Source organism: Antennarius striatus, chromosome 9 (assembly GCF_040054535.1).
Source record: "Antennarius striatus isolate MH-2024 chromosome 9, ASM4005453v1, whole genome shotgun sequence".
In the NCBI taxonomy this organism is placed as follows: domain Eukaryota; kingdom Metazoa; phylum Chordata; class Actinopteri; order Lophiiformes; family Antennariidae; genus Antennarius; species Antennarius striatus.
In genome coordinates this window covers 19,011,985-19,018,832 of record NC_090784.1, presented here as the reverse complement: position 1 = coordinate 19,018,832, position 6,848 = coordinate 19,011,985, and positions in this window count along the sequence as shown.

Sequence of the window (6,848 nt, the reverse complement as noted above, 5' to 3'; positions counted from 1 at the left end):
CTCTCACTTCACATTAAGGCAAACCATTATAAGGAAGTGGAAACAGACTTCACTACAAAAAAAAACCAACAAAAAACCTTAAGACAGGGTCCTTTGGGAACATCCGTGCCCATTCATCTTTAATGTATCTCAAGTTGTGCTCCGAGGTTCCAAAGACTGAAAGCGTCGAAGCGACTGAAGGAAAAAAGAATGGGAAGAGGAAAGACAGAATTTGGATGGAAAAAAGAGAGGACAAAGGGGCAGCAGACTGGGGAATAGGAGTATACTGTGGATGATTGATGAGCAGACAGGGCTGTTGGTGTTTGGCAAGCAATGAAAAAAATAAAATAATCCATCCTATTCATTCCCAGAGGATTGCAGCACCACAGCCATCACTGAGCTGCTGGGATTTCCTGAAGTTCCCAGATTTGTCACTGACTTGAGATAGCAGTTTGTGCAAAATGCTATCTGGTTCACTAGTCTCTCCTTAGCCTTTATTTCTTTTAATGTTTATATTTTTATTTCCATTATTCCATCTTTTTCCTTTCCCCACAGTCCATGCAGCAATCAGTCCTCTGTCTTCTTACATCTGTCCCTCTAACAGGGGTTCGGATATTTTGACTGAATCAATCTGTTCTCTGTCCGGACTCACCTGTAGTTTCATTCCCCCCTTCCCTACCAACTTTCACCAGTGTAATCTTCACCTACATTCATGCACCATCCTGATCCCTCCTTTCTCCTTCTTCTTGCTTTTCTTCCTTGAGCTGCTGCTATGTTTGTTAAACACAGACTGACCCCTGTTGGTCACAAATGTGCTTACAGGCAGTGATGACATATCTTTGTCTCCTCCAAGGGACATCAACCGTGAAATCAGCATGGCACAGGCTAGACTGTGACAGACCCTCTGTCTCGGGGCCATATTTGCCCCCTGCACTCCCTTCTCACTTTGGAAGTAACACCAGTCAGCAGTTGGGCTGAGTCTCCTTCCTTCACACGTGTCCAGAGTGTTTTCACTCTTTCTCTTTCATGGCTGCTGTACAGCTGATAAAAACTCCAAACTTTAGTCATTTTATTCTTGAATCCATCCCTTTGTTTTGAATGCCTCATTAAAGTCATTTAGTTGTCCATATGGTAAGAAACACTTGAGGTAAAAACAATACTAACGAGTGATCGGAATCAGAGTATTTATTTGTCATGCTGACACACGTTTTCACATTTGACAGTACGAAATACGTCTCTGAAGGTCCCAGTAAGCCCGGTCGATAAATAAGGTAAGAAAAACAAGAAAAAAGTTTAAAATGTAAGATAAATGAAAAAGAGAACAGAGAAAAGTGAAGAATGTGAGATATATAAAGGGTAAAGTGTAAATTGTTAAGTGTCTGAACAGCAAAAATTTATTTACAATGTATTTATTTACAATAAGTGCTGCATTAAAGGTTCACTGGACTGAAAGTAGTCACAGGTATACACAGGTAGAAGAAAGTATACACAGGTAGAAGAAAAACATAGTGAATGTAAAATATGCAATTAATTTGTATATATGTGAAATGTTCCTATTTTGAATTGCATAATATATGATATAAATCATACATAATGTTTAAAATGCATTTCTTCATATTTCTTCATTACATAATATATTAATCATGTAATTATTTAATAACAGACAACCATAATATGAAAAGCCATTATTTAACATTTCTTTTACCTGTTAAGTTTGTTAAAAAAAATTTAAAAAATTATGCTGTAAATAAAATCTTAATCATGACCAAATAGTGACCAAAGTTTTCAAATGTTACTGTTGTCTTAAAACGAGTAACCTTAGCTTAGTTTAGCATATCACAATGAAAGGGCAATATCCAGCCTGGAGCTGTCCAGCACTTCTACATTCTTATATCTTATTTATCTAATCAATGTGTGAAAACTATTTTCATTTTTATGTTTTATGCACGGGCGCAGTGGGTAGTGCTGTCGCTGTACAGCAAAGCGTTTCCTAGTTTGTGTTCCGGTTTGCATGTTCTCCCCGTGTCTGCGTGGGTTTTCTCCGAGTACTCCGACTTCATCCCGGCTTCGTCCCACCTCCAAAAACATACACTTGGCCGGCTTCACCGCAATGGCGTTGCGCCAGGAGTGTCCCCTGGCTCACGCCCCCAGTCGGCTGGGATAGGCTCCAGCACACCACGACAGCGAATGAAGCGGGTATCAAAAATGAATGAATGATACCCACTCTTTCGTTACTTATGTCCTAACATGTTGATGTCACAGAGAAGCCAGATTGTAACATCTTCACTGGTGATCATTCAAGGACACGATTGGCACATGTAGCTATTTCGGGGTCTGGCTAGCAGTTTTCTTTATTTCATCCAATGTTCAGGTAGAAGAACCAACAATAATACCTGACACAAACAGCACGATCTGTATTTCCCTTTCCTCGAACAAACCCACAAGGCTCGTCAAGGCTGAGCTAGCTCGACAGCTTCCTGAGAAATTAAGTTGATTTTATATTTATCCACTCTTGCTCGCGGAACACAAAACAGAGAGCAATGATGTTGCGGAAATTTGCAAAAATGCTTAAGTTGTGACACGTCAGACAAAGATTTCCTTTGAAATGTAGAGCACGGCTTTCTCGGCTGTCTACAGTAAGTGAAGCATAATTGCATTTCAGTGGCGAAAAATGTCCTGTGTTCTACTTCAAGTTTAATTTACTCCAGAGTGAAGGAATGAATAAGATGTCTGCAGATGAAAATGTCAATCTGAACCCTGCTTCCTCCTTTCATATTAAATTAAAGACGACATTGGCCGTTGTATTAAGGGGTTTCGTTTTGTTGACTGGAATTCAAGTACAGTATATTTGATGTTTGATGTGATGAGAGGTGAGAAGGAAGTTGATATAAAAGGGACAAAATTCCACCAAACAACACTACAGCAAAAGATTTAATAAACTGTATTTCACGTGAAGATATTTTGAGTAAGAAGGAACGCCTTAGATTTGCACCTTACATCTTTCTGATGATACGTTGAATAACAGCCATCATCCCAGCAGCCAATATCGCTCCATTTAAACAGTATGCTTTACTCAATCGCCGCCCACACCCCCTATCAATATCATATAATGTGATTAGACTGACCCTCAGCTTCAGCCATAGAAAACACTGACTCATAAACATCAACCATGAGATTCTGATTTAGGGAGACCCATGCGATTAAAAGTTACGGTAATTGCCGGAATGAGACAAGGTGGCTTGTTTAATTACATGAAACAAGGCAGTCATTTTGACTTCTACTTTAAAATAGAGCAGAGAGTATCTAATGTTACAAAGCTTCCACATGAATGCAGCGCGGCTGTATTTATTTTACAGAAGTCACTGCGGTGACCCCTGGGGTAGCTAATTAAGGTGGAATCAACATTTCATGCTGTACGTGATGAGCATATCAAGACAATTATGCTGTTCAGAAAATTGAGCTCGAAGCGGGAGAGAAAATGCTGATAACCAGTTACACAGTTTTAAATTGTAAGGTATAATAGACATATTTTGAGTATTCACATGCAGCTTCCTCCGGCTGCCACTTACACAGGATAATTACGTCCGGTGTGGTAGCTGGAGGAGGTAGCTGGTAGAGTGGGAGTACACAGATTCAATCAGTCTGTATTCTTTTTATCCGTATTGTTAACACTTGAGCTATTCCCACTTAGTTAGTTCACCCAGTGTCACCGTGAAGCCAGGAAAACCCTGTACCCTTCTTTTTTAGTTATTTCTGACACATATATTTCCATTGATTTACGCGCCAGGTCCTAGCCCTCTATTGGCATTTATGTATTCCATCATTTCCACTGAAGAGCCGTAGTTTGAAGCGGGTCATGGTGGAGTCCCCACATGCCATTTGTCTTTGCATAAGTGTTCCTTTCATTATGTGCCAGTTACACAGCAGATAGTGAGGCAAACTTCATTTTCATATAAACTAGTGGCCTTTTGTGTCGTCCTGAATAGAAAAGCATATTTGGTTCTTTCTCAACAAGGACACATAGTGTCGTTAAAGTGCCAGATCCAAACAATATCTATTTGTAGAAATGAGGCATCCACATTTACAGTGAGTGGGGCAGGCTTTTACACTTTATGGGTGGTGTGGGTATGTTTGATGCTCAATTTTCTACAATCTACAAGATGAACTAGAGGGCACTCTGACAGCTTGCCATCAACCAAGGCTTTAATAGTATTGCACCCCAAAAGGGACATACAAATCCAAAAATACAAATCCATACATTTCTGGCTTGACAGAGCTACTTTTGTATTTAAGAAAAGTTAACAACAGGCAAGAAGAGAATTGTGTATTCATAGCACAGACTAGATGAGCATCAAAATCAAATTCCCTCAGGCCTACCTCTACCAAAATTTCCTTGAAATCTGTTACAAACTTTTTGAGTTACAACCACACAAAAAGTCACAAATAAATAAGCAGCACTGATCACAAAGCCTACTCCAACTCTGTCCGAGTCACGCAAGCACTGATTATGCGTTCACATTAGTTTACGCAAGACGACCACAATAGTCTCGTCTTCAGCCACTTATCTGAAGTTATTGGTCACTGGTTCTGCTGGAGCCTATCCCAGGTGGCTGCTGGCAACAGGCAGGGTGCACCCCGGATGAGATGCCAGCTTATCACAGGGCCATGCAAGCACTGATTAATTGTTACACCATTTAAAAAAATAGAACGCCCTGTAAATGGGTGGTCTCTATGCAGTTCTTAATGCAGTATCTGGGTTTTTCCTAAAGTAAACACTATTTAATCAACAATGATGAAAAGAGTCAATATTGGAGAAGCTAAAAACAAATAATTTTGGAATTCCCCCTTCGCAGAATTGATAAAAGTAATTATTGTTATTACATATTCCAATAATTCACAATTCTCTATTCTCCTCAAACCCGTTTGTAACCCCTAAGTAGGTTTGTCAGTAACAATTATTTTTGACACAGAATGATGTCCCCAATTCACTTGTAAATTACTTGAGTTTGTTTGGAGGGAGGAGAAGAAGGAGATCCATACATCACTTTTTTGGAAAGAAAAGAAACATGGAGTCATGTTGCTGGTGTTGAATATTTAAACTACAAAAAAGGATGTTGTTGAACTCTTGTAAATATATGTTGTTTATTACTTGTCTGTGCCTTAATACTTAAAGCTTAATCATCCCCAGTTCATAAATAGCAGCAATCATAAAAACACTATTTTACACGTTTCACTAGCAAATAAAAAACAAAAAAAAACAAAGGCACACACATACACACAATCAATATAATTGCAAAAATAAATTATGGCAACCACGGGGAAATATAATTTATTTTATGTGAGCTGTACTCATTTCACGCCTGGTGGACTCTCACCTTTAACCGAGAATGTGCATGTCTCTGGAAGCAGTTTCAGGCACGAGTATTCTAATAAAAGAATAATGGAAGCATTCTCCCTTTTTAATTGGACATTGTTAGAATGACATATCAATCCTGCTGCAGAGATGCCCTCTCCTTGTATACTGTAATTGAAACATTCCCTATTTCCCCCTCCCGCTCCCCTCAATACAGCAGATTGAGAATGCTTATGTCTTGCAAATCTGTACAGTTTGCATGGTTGTTTATTGTTGACTCTGCCTTACAGAGTTTCGCATTATAATAATACTAATATCTTCATGTTTGTAGGGTTTGTTTTTTAACTCATAAATGCTTCGTTTGTTTAATATTTATAGTTCTTTGTCTCTTTCTCCTTGATATTAGTAAAATGATTTCTTTTGGTGATTTCTTCATCTTCATAGTCTTGGTTTTTTGCAATTTTACATCCCATGAGCTCTGATTTCCATTAGCTTTTTTTAAAAAAAAAATTGCAATTATCCACAAATTCTATTAAAGTTCTTGGCAATGAAATTCCATTACATTTTTACACATCACTGAGAAGAGGAAAAACAAAGCCTGGTGCAGGTTTAAAAGCCTTTTAAACTTATAAAATAACCCAGTGAAAGAAATCATTCTCTCTTAGTGGTATAAGCCTTTTTTCTCAATGAAAGATGTAAGTGGCTCAGAGCTCATCAGAATCACAGAGTAAGGCCCCCAAAGCACACACTATAAAAGGGATCATAGTGATGCACAGGGTGGACAAGGTGCTGTATCAATCTTTTGAGGGCATGCCAAATGAAGCTATTACAGAGTCACTTGTCAAATCTAAATAACTTCATTAATCATGACAAGAGGCATAATACTCACTCATTTAACAGCACACATTTTGGATTCTACACTTTCTGTACAATCAAATTCACCCCTGTAAGTTCATTTACAGATTACCATCAACCCATCCATCCATCCATTTATCCTGGAAGTCCGACTCATAAGGCACCTTACAGGGAGCTGAAGCCAATCCCATCTGACATTGAGCAAGAAATTAATCCTGGAAAAATCACCACTTCACCATAAGGTCATAAAGCTCACCTACAGATCTGTGCACAATATAGAATCACAAATTTACCTGCATTGCCTATTTTTGTAGGAGGAAGCTGGAGCACTGGGGTAATAGATCTAGTTTTTCAACAGAGACGTGTGCTGCTACCATTATTTTCAGTTGTCTTGTATTTTTTTTAATCCTTCAGTTTCTTTCCTCATTTACTGCCTGTCCGTCAATGATTTCATATGAGATGTAATGTCAGATTTTGTCTTGTGTGGAATTTTGTGTTATGTCACCTGTATTCTACAAAGTCTGTAGACTACTAATCAAAGTGGATCGTCATTCACTGCAGTTCTGTTGTCTTCAGGTCAATCACCAGTAATACAAAGTCCAGACAGAAAACACAGTGGCAGGCTCAGTTCAGTCAGAAGAGAAAAGAGGCACAAAGCCAG